The following is a 12074-nucleotide window of genomic DNA, read 5'->3' as shown; positions in this document are numbered from 1 at the left end:
TGACAATACTACTCAAATTGATCTGCAGATTCAGTACATTTCCTAATAAAATCGTAGGTAGCTTGTTTGCAGAAATTGACAAGTGGCTCCTATAGAAATGCAGTAATCTTGAAAAAGAAGTACAAAGTTGGAAAACTCAGACACTATTTCAAAACTCAAAACAAAGCTATAGTCATCAAGACAGTGTGGTACTAGCATAAGGATAGAAATTAGATCAATGGAATAGAATCACAATTCCAGAAATCTGATCAGTTGATTTGAAGCACCCTAAAATGTTGTCCTCTCCTGTTGACAGGTTCTGTCTGTATTCTTTCAACTTTCTAACTTTAATTAAATCAATAGGAATTTTTTGGTCAGTAGGTAGGGCTAGAGTGATATCTGCAATGACATCCACAAATACCTGGCTTATCAAAACTGACTTGTACACTAAAGACTAACAACATTGGAGGATGTCAGGGTTTTGTTTTGGTTCTGAGGTTTTTGCTATAGGGTGTGTGCACTCGCCAGAGAGACAGAGAGAGACAGTGAGAGGGAAAGTGAGAAATCCTCCCTCCTCAGGGGGAAGGGGATGGCCATGCTGTAATCCCTTCTCCATTCTCCTCCTAGGATTTTGGGCACACACACATACACACACGCACCTGGCGTGAGAATTAAGTCGCCTGGTCTGAGACTCGAACCACAGTTGAGTACATGGGAGTCTAGCAACATAACCATTACACTATCTACTGGTCCTTCTGTTTAAAAATAATACCTTTTAATAACTATATAATGAGGGGCCAGCAGGTGGCGTGGTGGTTAAGGCTCTGGACATTCCCACATGGCTGACCATTGTTTGAGTCCTGGACCTGTTGACTTGCTTTCTCATTTCCTTCTCTCTGTGTGTCTGTCTTTCTCTGGTCAAATATAAAATAAATGAATGAATAAATAAAATGAAATAATTCTTTTAAAAAAACTATAAAATGAAAGAATTAGGAAAATAGTTAAGGTACAAACTCTAGATTATTTTAGGTTTGTTTTTTTTAGTCTGTGATAACAGAATTTCAGTTTGTCATTGTTAAAATATGTGACAAATAATTACCACATGTGGAAGGAACAGGTGGATTATTTTTGAACTCTGTGTTATACCCTTAATAATAAAAGGATGTGTCCTTTCATCAAAGAGGGGGGAACCCTCCCTGTTTAAAGTACTTTAATTCCACACTTAACAAATTTTAGTCAATAGAAATTAGCCCCAAAACCTCAAAGGAATGGTAGCACAGTACACTAGTACTATAACCGCAGCCTCGGGAACATTAGAAGGCAGGGATACTGAGGCAGAGGCTATGAACTCCCTGAAATTCTAAATTTTTAATGTGTACACATTGGGTATAAGGGCATGGGCAGAGGATCCAAAGTTTTTGTTAGGTAACTCCAAATAAGACATTCCAAAAAAGATTAAGGACTACTTAGCCTTTGCTTATTTATTTACTTTTAGTTTGTTTCTTCTGATGGGGGGGTAGATGATAGGAAAAGAGAGAGAGGTAGAGACAGCACCCCCAACATAGTCTTGTTGCCACAGTCCACCCCGAGCTTCAGCCAGCCACGTCACATGGGCAACACATCCCCGGTGTACTCTGGGAGTTATCCAGACGCAAACTCAGTATCTTCCCATATGGGTCAGTTTCACAGCATCACGTTTACCATTCCAGCCCCCAGGACTGCTTAATCTTTAAAAGGAATAAAGCTGTTGAGAATTTCTCCTTCTGGCCGTCATAGAATAACTGATACCAGACCATCCCTCTGCCCTTAAACAGCTAGGAAACTGGACAGAACATACGGAAACAACTGCTTTTAGGTATTTGCTAACAGTCTTAACAGGACTGTGCTCCCTGAGAGGAGGAGAACAAATACATCGAGCCCTGCAGTCCCCTTGGCATTCTGCGTGAAACAGAATTCCAGTGCAAGACACAAGCAGAAGAAGGCAGGCTTGCTGGACCAAGGAGATAGAAATCAGAGGACAGGGAGAGTGAAATTAGCAAGGTCGGCTATCATATTAGTTGGAGTTATGCAGATTCCGAGCTTTGTAAGTCTACAGAAGAGTTCTTTGACTCTTCAGCTCATACTAAATTGAGTGAAGCTTTGTAGACTGGATAAATCTCACTATCAAGGAGCTGATAGAAGTATTGGAACTCACAGTAGGTGGAAGATAGTCAAGTCAGAACCAGCTAAGTAGAGAGACCTTATTGAATACTGAGTCATTGTAAGAGACCCCAGAAAGGACAATCCTTAGTAGCAGGGCTAAAGTAATTGCAGAAAAAGCTGTTCTAGTTCTGCACTATGAAACGTTGAAAAATAAGCCTCAAATGGATTAAGCCATATCTCTTAAAAAATTACTATTATTATTTTTTTTTCACATGAGTTTTGCCAGAGAGAGAGAGGGAAGGAGAGTGAGAAAGCAAGCCGCCAGGTCTGAGACTCAAACCTGAGTCAGCCTTGTGGGAATTCCAGTGCCTTAACCACCATGCCACCTGCTGGCCCCAGCTGTATCTCATTAATTTAACTGCTCACTTGAACAAAATTCATCATTTAAAACAATCTACACACTCATCAACAAAATACACAAAATGTTCAACATTGAATTGAAAATTACTGTGTGCATGAAAAGACAGGAAAATGTCACCTCTAACCAGGCGAAATGTCAGTGATAGAAACAGACCCAGAAATGACAGACATGATACATCTAAGGATGGAAATGTTGAAGCATTTAAAGAAATTATGACCACGAAGAAATAAAGGTAAGAGGTTTAAAAAAATTAAAAACCATTGGAACTTCTAGAACTAAACCATACAGTGTCTGAAATGAAAAATTCAAGCAATGAACTTAACAGCTGATTGAACATTACAAGAAAAAAGATCCATGATAGAAACTATGCAAACTGAAGTCCAAGAGGAGAGCTGAAAAACAATTGAGGTCCTGGGACCAGCAGTTAGCGTAATGGCTATGTTGCTGGACTCTCACATAGTCGACCGCAGTTCGAGTCCCGGACCCGGTGGCTTAAACTCACACCGGGCACGTGTGCATGCGTGCCCAAGATCCCGAGAGGAGAATGGAGAAGGGATTGCGGCATGGCCATCCCCCCTGGGAGGTGATTTCCTGCTTTCTGTCTCTCTGTCTCTGTCTGTCTGGTGAGCACACGCACCCTATAGCAAAAAAACTCTCAAAAAAAAACCCAACAACAACAACAATTGAGGTCCTCGTGATGCGGGACAATTTCATGTGGTGTAACATAAATGTAATTGGAATCCAGGCAAAGGGAAGGGGTTTATAAAAAAATATTTGAAGAGAAATGGCTGAGAAGTTTCCAAATATGAAAGTTAGAAGCCCACAGACCTAATAAACCTAGGTGGGTAGATAGAAAATCAGAGAGGCACATCTTAGATTACAGAAAGAGTTAAAAAAAAAAAAAAAAAGACCATATTGTGACAAGGAACAAAGGTAAAAACAGCTGTTGACTTTTTAGCAGAAATGGTATAAGCTAACAATGAGCCTCCCTGTATTACAAATGAATATGAATCGTGTAACCACACTGAGGAAGAAGGAAAGAACAATCAAAGTAACTATTTTTTGTATAGGGATATGGGTTAGCAAGTCTGAAATGAAACTATTAGAAGTTCTAATAAGATTGAGGTTTTTTTGCTATATGGCTCGTGCGCTCGCCAGACAGACAGAGACATAGAGACAGAAAGCGAGAAATCACCCCCCAGGGGGGATGGTAACGCCGCAGTCCCTTCTCCTCCATTCTCCTCTTGGGATCTTGGGCATGCACGCACACACAAGCACCCGGCGTGAGTTTTAAGCCACCGGGTCCGGGATGCGAACCGCGGTCGACTACGTGGGAGTCCAGCGACATAGCCACTACACTAACTGCTGGTTCCCAAAGCCAGGTTTCTTATTGATAAAGAAAGCGGTTACATATAAGGAAAGGAGAAAGGCTGGAATGTTTGTGTTGGATTGAATTTGGAGGTATCAATATCAACCCACGGTTGTATACGTTATATGAAGAGACTTCAAAAACTTTGTGGAAGGACCAGCCCCATCGCACAGTGGTGAGCCCTGTGCTTAGGGAGCCAGATCCCATCTGGTTAACTGTGATTTGAATCCTGACCTGTGCAGCTTGAAAAACACTCCAGGTGCATGTGCATGCATTCCTCAAATCAAAATTTTATGTAAAATGTGTATTATGAAAAATTTGTGTCTGGCTCCATAGCCTGGTGGTTGAGGCAGCCAGATCCCATGTGGCCAGCCACATAGTTCAAGTCCCAGACTTGGCAACCTGAGAAACACCAGGTATGTATGTGTACCCAAAATCCCAAAGTGAAAGAGAGGGAGAGGAAAAGGGGTTGTGGTGGGTCCACACTCCATTGGAGGTGCTTAGTCTGTCTCTCGGGTAAGTGCATGTGCCCTCTGGCAATGAAAATAAAGTTTGTGGAGAAATGGAATTAAAGTACCAGTTTACTTCCGGTACCAGTGAAACCTTTGCATAGATTTTTTTTTTTCCCAGCAATTTTTCTGGCTAGAGGATGTGTGCACTTGCTAAAGAGAGACAGAGAAGGCGAGGAGAAAAGGTGAGGAATGGTCACTCCGCAGCTCTCCCTCCAACTTTCCGTCCTTGTGGGCGGAATGCTTGTGCGTGCTTTTTTACTTTCCCTTCTCTCTGTCTCATATCTTTTGTAGCAAAAATTTCTTTTTTGAGAGTTTTTTTGCTATACAGTGAATGTGCTAGCTGGAGAGATGGAGAGAGAAACAAAAATCAAGCAAGAAATCACCCCACAGAGGGGATGGCCGTGCTGCATTTCCCTGTGTTCTCTCAGGATTTTTCGGTACACACACATACACACCCACTGTGAGTTTCAAACGTCCGGGTCTAGAACTCGAACCACAGTTGGCCATGTGGGAGTCCAGCGACTTAACCATTATGCCATCTGCTGGCTCCAAAATTTTTTTTTATTAAACAACAGGTACTGACTAGCTTCTTGGCGTAGCGGTAATGCACAGTGCAAGAGAAGCCAGATCCGGTGTGTATGCTGCTGTTCAAATCCCTGGCCTGGTCAGCCTGAAACATGCCAGGCATATATATGTCTGGAATCTCAAGGATCGGAGGAAGGGAATTGTGGATGAGCATACCCTGTGGAGGGTGCTCATTTCTCTTTCTCTTGCACATGCTCTATCATGAATAAAAAAAATTCCAGAGATACTATTAACTATAAATTATTCAACTTTGGTTATGTGGGGCTTATTCCTGGATTAGGGTCCCAGGAATCTTTTCTTTTTTAAAGAATTATTTTTTATTTAACTTTATTTATTTTATTTTGACCAGAGAGGGACAGAGCGTAGGGTGGGGTGGGGGAGATGAGAAAGCAAGCCACCAGGTCCATGACTTGAACTGCAGTTGGTCATGTCGGAGTCCAGTGCCCTTAAACCCCATGTCACCTGCCGGTCCCCCCTAGGAATCTTTAAAAAGTTAGAATTTCCAGGGCCAACAGGTGTCATGGTGGTTAAGGTCGACATGGTTCAAGTCCCGAACCTGGCAGCTTGCTTTCTCACTTCCCCAACCCCCCCCCCACCATGCCCTTCTGTGGCCAAATTTAAATAAATGAATGAATAAATAAATAATGGTAAATAAAGTGGGGTTTTTTTAGTTGGAATTTCCTTTATCGCATTTTTAAAAATTATTTATTTAATTTTATTTATTCATTCTTTTTTTCTTAATTTGACCAGAGTGAGACACAGAGAGAGAGAGAGAGAAAGAGAAAGTAAGGAAGCAAGCCACCAGGTCCGGGACTTGAACCATGGTTGGCCATGTGAGAGTGCCCAACACCTTAGCCACTACACCACCTGCTGGTCCCTCATTTATTGCATTTTTACAGAAGAAGAAAAGTGGCTAGAAAATTAGGAAAGCCAGAAGAAATATCAGGTAAAGAAGAACTGCTAATAGTCATAGTTACTGACTAGATGCATTTTCTGTCTTGACCAGCTAAGTAGGTGGTAGCCTAAATTCTTACGATATTTTCCAGTGATAACTAGTTTTCATCCCAAGTGGTTTAGAGCTATTCAGTCTGTGTCCTGATTTTTATCTTTTTTAGGCAAGTTTCCTCAAATAGTGTGGGTTGTCAGGCTTGTCTTTTAGATTAATTACAAATTCAACATTGAGGGAACCAGCAGTTAGCGTAATGGCTATGTCGCTGGACTCCCACGTAGTCGACCGTGGTTCGTGTCCCGGACCCGGTGGCTTAAAACTCACGCCGGGCACGTGTGCGTACGTGCCCAAGATCCCGAGAGGAGAATGGAGGAGAAGGGATTGTGGCGTGACCATCCCCCCTGGGGGGTGATTTCTCGCTTTCTGTCTCTCTGTCTCTCTCTGTCTGTCTGGCGAGCGCACGCGCCCTATAGCGAAAAACAAACAAACAAACAAACAAACAAAAAAAAAACCTCTCCAAATTTAATCTTGAGATAATTTAATTAATTAATTGTGTGTAACTGGAATTGTTAGTCTCATTCAGAGTTAGTCTTGATAAACCAGGTCATTTTAGGACAATTTCCTTGAAACACAAACTTATGGGCCGTAGGCATGGGGCGGGGTTAATCCTGGGTAGGTGGTCTTTTTTCTTTTGAGTGGCTATGGGAAACATAGTGAGGGCAAACTGAAAGGTTTGTGGAAGAAGCAGAGCCAAGCTACAAGTAGAGCAATAGGATAGACCCGAGTTTGAAGGAGTGAGGGGACGGTATAGATTCTTGGGGCCAAGAAGTGGCTAATGTGTTTTTGTTGAAGGCTGGTTTTAGATTATTTTTTGGTGAGAAGTTACTTGTTAAAAATGAAATAGTCAAGGCCATGTGAGTTGGAGGATGATATGACTAAGAAAATCATTAAATAATTCTTTTTTTCTTTTTAGAGAGAGATCTTTACTATAGGGTACATGCGCTCACCAGAGAGACAAAGAGACGGAAAGTAAGAAATCACTCCCCAGGGAGGGTGGCCACGCTGCAGTCCTTTTTCCTCCATTCTCCTCTCAGGATTTGGGGCATGCATGCACATGCTCCTGGCATGAGTGTCAAGCTACTGGGTCCAGGACTCAAACCATGCGTGGTTTGCCATGTGGGAAGAGTCCAGTGATGTAACCATTATGCCACCTGCTGGTCCCAAACCATTGAATAATTCTGTTTCTTCCTTTTACATGGTGCATTTTTCCACCTCAGAATTCATCCTTTTTAAAAATCACTTTGCTAGATTCCAAAAATATTTGGATAAAAAAAAAAACAAAAAACATTTCTTCTGGGGCCAGACACAGTGGTAAAAAGTGATGCTCTGAGAGGTTGAGCCACTTGGGAAGTTTCTGGGTTTGCAACTAGAGACTTTTCTGAACATGCTAGGCACATGCATGCTATTGATCTGGGACTGGCATGAATAATAATTGACCATGTGTGATAATCTCAGGAAAAAGGAGTGGGTTCTTTTATTCTGTGTACTGCCATTTATCCGCCTAAAATGGGAAAATGATATTAGCAATAAGATCAAACCAATATTTATTAGAATTGGGTAACAGATTCTGATTACCTCTTTTTTCCCCTAGGTTTTGCCATAGGGCTCATGCCCTTGCCAGAGAAAAACGAGAGAGGGAAAGTGAGAAATCACCCCCACCCCCCAGGGGGATGGCCACACCACAATCCCTTCTCTTCCATTCTCCACTGGGATTTTGAGCATGCATGTACACGTGTCTAGTGATTTTCAAGCTGCCACGTCTGGGACTCCAACTGTGGCCGGCCACATGGGAGTCTAGTGCTTTAATGACCATGCCACCTACTGGCCCCTTACCTCTCATTTTTAATCTTTTTTTTTTTTTAAATGATAGAATGTGCATGAAAGAAAGAGAGAGAGAATATGAAGAGGACCCCACAGGATCTGATCATGCTGCAATCCTCTTCTTCCAGTCCTCCAGTCTATTGGATCTTAAGCCCCTTCAGGCTGACAGGACTGGGGATTCAAACCACAGTAACTATGTGAGATAAAACTTATGAGCATTGCATTGCTACAGGACCAGCTCATCTGGTTTTGTTTTTTTTTTTATTTCTTTTTTTTTTTTTTGAGAGATTTTCACTGTAGGGCGCGTACGCTCGCCAGACAGACAGAGAGAGACATAGAGACAGAAAGCGAGAAATCACCCCCCGGGGGGGATGGTCACGCCGCAATCCCTTCTCCTCCATTCTCCTCTATTCTCCTCTCGGGATCTTGGGCTCGCACGCACACGCGCCCGGCGTGAGTTTTAAGCCACCGGGTCCGGGACACGAACCGCGGTCGACTACGTGGGAGTCCAGTGACATAGCCATTACGCTAACTGCTGGTTCCCCTGTTTTTCTTTACTAAGATTTTAGCACATATTTTTTTTCTGAAGTTTGATTTGCCTTTAGATCTGTAATTGAGAGTTTTCTTTAAGTATTTACTCTATGGTGGCTTGTATAAATCTCTTTTGTATTTGTTCCATAGGAGTGGAACTGACTCTTGAAAAATAAATGGAAGTTTACCAGGAAAAGAAAATGGTAATGAGAGGTTTTAGGAAGTAGCATATGCTGTGAGACATGGAAAATGTGATAAGCAGGCATGTCCTGTAGCCTGGAGACTTGGATACTCAGCATTTTCACAATTTTATCCTGAAAACATTGAGAAAGTAAATCAGCTTTTCATTTTTGGAAACTCATTCTGGCTGCAGTCTCACTAGAAGAAGCTCTTGAAGCTTTCAGAAAAACTTACTGCCTGTTTTTGTTTTTCTCACTTGTCCTACTCAAATTGTCATCCTAGATTCTTGATCCTTGATAGATAGTAAATGTGTTTTCTTTTTTCATTTAAAAAAATGGTCACTCCCTTAATAATTTAATCATGTTAGTGCTTGAAATTTTGTGAGTTCAATTTGGCTTTATGTCTGTTGACTCGTATTCAAAGTGAATAATTTTCATGTGTTATTTAATGTTTCCTTGTTTTAGATTGCTAGCTAGTAATCTGTAGGGCTTACTTTGTGGGACTCCTTTAAGGTCTGATGAAGAGATTCATACCTTTAAACAGTTCATATATTTGCTTTTAATACCACAGGACTGTTTTTCGTTGTTGTTTTGGATCCTGAAGAACAGGCCTGGTATCAAACTGTGCTGATTTTTCCTCCTAGGTGACTTTAAGAGTGTAGTCTTTTCTACATTTCAGGCAAAGGTTAGCTCTAGTGCTTTGCTGTTTAAAGGCGAGGAACGTTTCCTTGTGTCCCAAATATGGCAGTGAACATGCTAGCCCTTTGCTTACATTCCTCCCAACTCACCACCTCCAAAGCATATCTAAAGCCTGTTTATCCGCTCTGATTTTTAGTTTCCAGTTGGTTTCTGGCTCACAGGAGTTTCTCTTCATGTCTTAAAAATGTGCCTGATAAATACAGCATTTCTGGATGTTACGTAGTACATATCAGGATTGTTCTATAGTCAGAATTAGGTGACTCTGTCTACGGATATGCTTATTTTCTAGAGGTGTTGGCCCTTCCTCCTCCCACTTTGCTTTTTGCTGTGTCTTTTCAACGTAAATGGGGTATTTTGGTATCAGCCATCGTAAGATCACACAGCAGTATCAGAATGCTCATGTAAAAAAAAGTAAGGATAGCAGGTCCAGCAGCTGGCATAATGGGTATGTCGCTGGACTCTCATGTAGTTGGCCATAGTTCGAGTCCCGGACCCGGTGGCTTAAACTCACTCCTGGTGCGTGTGCATTCGTGCCCAAGATCCTGAGAGGAAAATGGGAAGAGAAGGGATTGCGGTGTGCCATCCCCCCTGGGGGGTGATTTCTCACTTTCTGTCTCTCTGTCTTTCTGGCAAGCACAAGCGCCCTATAACAACCTCTCCAAAAAAAAAAGGTAAGGATAGGAACCAGTAGATGGCATAATGGTTATGTCACTAGATTCCCATGTACTCAACTGTGGTTCAGATCCTAGACTCGGCAACTTAAAATATGCTTTTGTGTGTGTGTGTGTGTGTGTGTGTGTGTGTGTCCCCAAAATCCCAAGGAGAGAATGAAGAAGAAAGGATTGTGGTGAGGCCATCCATCCTGGGGGGGTGCTTTCTTGCTTTGTGTCTCTGTGTGTATCTCTGGTGAGTGCACACACCCTATAGCAAAAACCTCTCAAGAAAAAAGGAAGAAAAAGTGGGGCTGGCAGATGGAATGGTGGTTAAGGGCACTGAATCACACATGGTCGACCATGGTTCAAGTCCAGGACCTGGCACCTTGCTTTCTCACTTTCTCTCTCATGCTGTCCCTCTCTGGTCAAACAAAAAAGTAAAATAATTCTTTTAAAAAAAAAAGTAAGGATATATATTAGAACCTTGGAATTCTTGGACTTAGTGTCTTAAATCTTCTAGTGATATTTAATTTGTAGTTCATGTTCTTAAGGGAATTGATTTGTTTCCAAGATATCTTTTGCTTTCTCTAGTAACTTTTTTCCCTCTGTTTTGCCAAATAAGCCCTATAGGAAATTACCTTCTTCTTCTTTTTCAAAGTTTTTTTTCATAAGATATTCACTGGAGAGAGACATAGAGGGAAAGTGAGAAATTACTCCCCCGAGGGGTGGGAGGGATGGCCACAGTGCAATCCCTTCTCTATTCTTTTGGGATTTTGATCATGCATGCATGCACATATACCCTGCATGGTTTTCAAACCACCGTGTCTGGGACTTGAGCCGCAGTTGGCCATGTGGGAATCTGATGGTTAAGGTGCTGGATTCCCACATGGTCCTGGACCTGGCAGCCTACTTTCTTGCTCTCACTTTCACTTTTGCTCTCTCTGTCTCTGGTGAATGCATGTGCCCGATAGCAAATTAAAATAATAATAATTAGTAAAAATAATTCTTAAAAGAAAGAAAACCACAAATATGATAGTTTTGATCTTTGGCTCATATTTTAGGCATTACTGATTTAGTCCATTCTTTTGTATTCCTCTCCTGAAACAGTGCTTGAATTTTGTTATAGTTTTATGACCCAATGTAAACGTTTAATTCTATACATTCTTCTAAATACTACTTCAGTTGCATTCTTTTTTTTGGGCCATAGAGCAAGTGTCTTTGCCAGGAGAGATAGACAGAGACATACAGAGAGAGGGTAAGTGAGAAATCATCCCCTAGAGGGAATGGCCATGCCGCAGTCTTCTCCTCCACTGTCCTGGGATCTTGGGCACCTACGCACACACCCTAGCATAATTTTCAAACTGCCAGGTCTGAGTGTTAAACCATAGTCGGCCATGTGGGAGTTCAGCACCATGCCCGCTTGCTGGGCCCCCATCCTTCAAATTTTGCTGTGTTTTTATTTGAATTTATTTCATAAAATTTCTAATTTTTATGGCAGTTTTTTCTTTGATCCATACATTTCCAACTATTTGGCAATTTTTCCAGATGGTTTTCTGTCATTGAGTTCCAGTTTAATATCATGGTTCGAAAACATATTTTGTATGATTTTAGTTCTCTTCAATGTATTGAAACTTCTTTTATAGGGCATTCATGTTTTATCTTGTACATGTTCAATATACACTTGAAAGGAGTGTAGTCCATTGGATGAAGGTTTATATAAATGTCAGGTCAAATTGGTCGATACAGTGTTAAAATCTTCTATATCATTATTGACTTATTCTTGAGAAAGGGGTATTGAAATCTCCAACAATAAATGTTGGTTTATTTCTCTTTGGAGTTGTCTTTATTTTTGCTTCATGTATCTCAAAAGTTCTGTATTATTAAGTACACAACATTTGCATTTTTGTGTTTCATAAAGTACTGACCATTGCATTTAATGCTGATGTGCTCCTGCAAACAGGTGAACAACCCTAAAACCTACCAGACTTTTAGTGTGGCAAGCACCAGTCTCCCAAAGTGACACAGTACAAAAGGGCAAGGATTCTCTGTGCCCAGGGGAGGCTGCGTTATGATAGGAATTAGAGTGGCTGCGGTGGACAGGCTAAGCTCGTTTTTGGAAAAGAATAAAACTACAAAGAAGATTGTGTTGAAGCTAGACTGCAGTGAGCCAGCCT

General features: G+C 41.5%; 1 protein-coding gene across 1 annotated transcript in view; it reads left to right on the top strand.

Moving 5' to 3' along the window:
* RAB10 (RAB10, member RAS oncogene family) overlaps window positions 1–12074 on the top strand; it is an 81625-nt gene that overhangs the window by 40954 nt on the left and 28597 nt on the right. The window lies entirely within an intron of this gene.

The sequence above is a fragment of the Tupaia chinensis genome, unplaced genomic scaffold (assembly GCF_000334495.1).
Source record: "Tupaia chinensis unplaced genomic scaffold, TupChi_1.0 Scaffold139757_1, whole genome shotgun sequence".
NCBI lineage: Eukaryota > Metazoa > Chordata > Mammalia > Scandentia > Tupaiidae > Tupaia > Tupaia belangeri.
The sequence above is the reverse complement of the archived record's forward strand: the minus strand, read 5'-3'. Positions and strand labels throughout refer to the sequence as shown.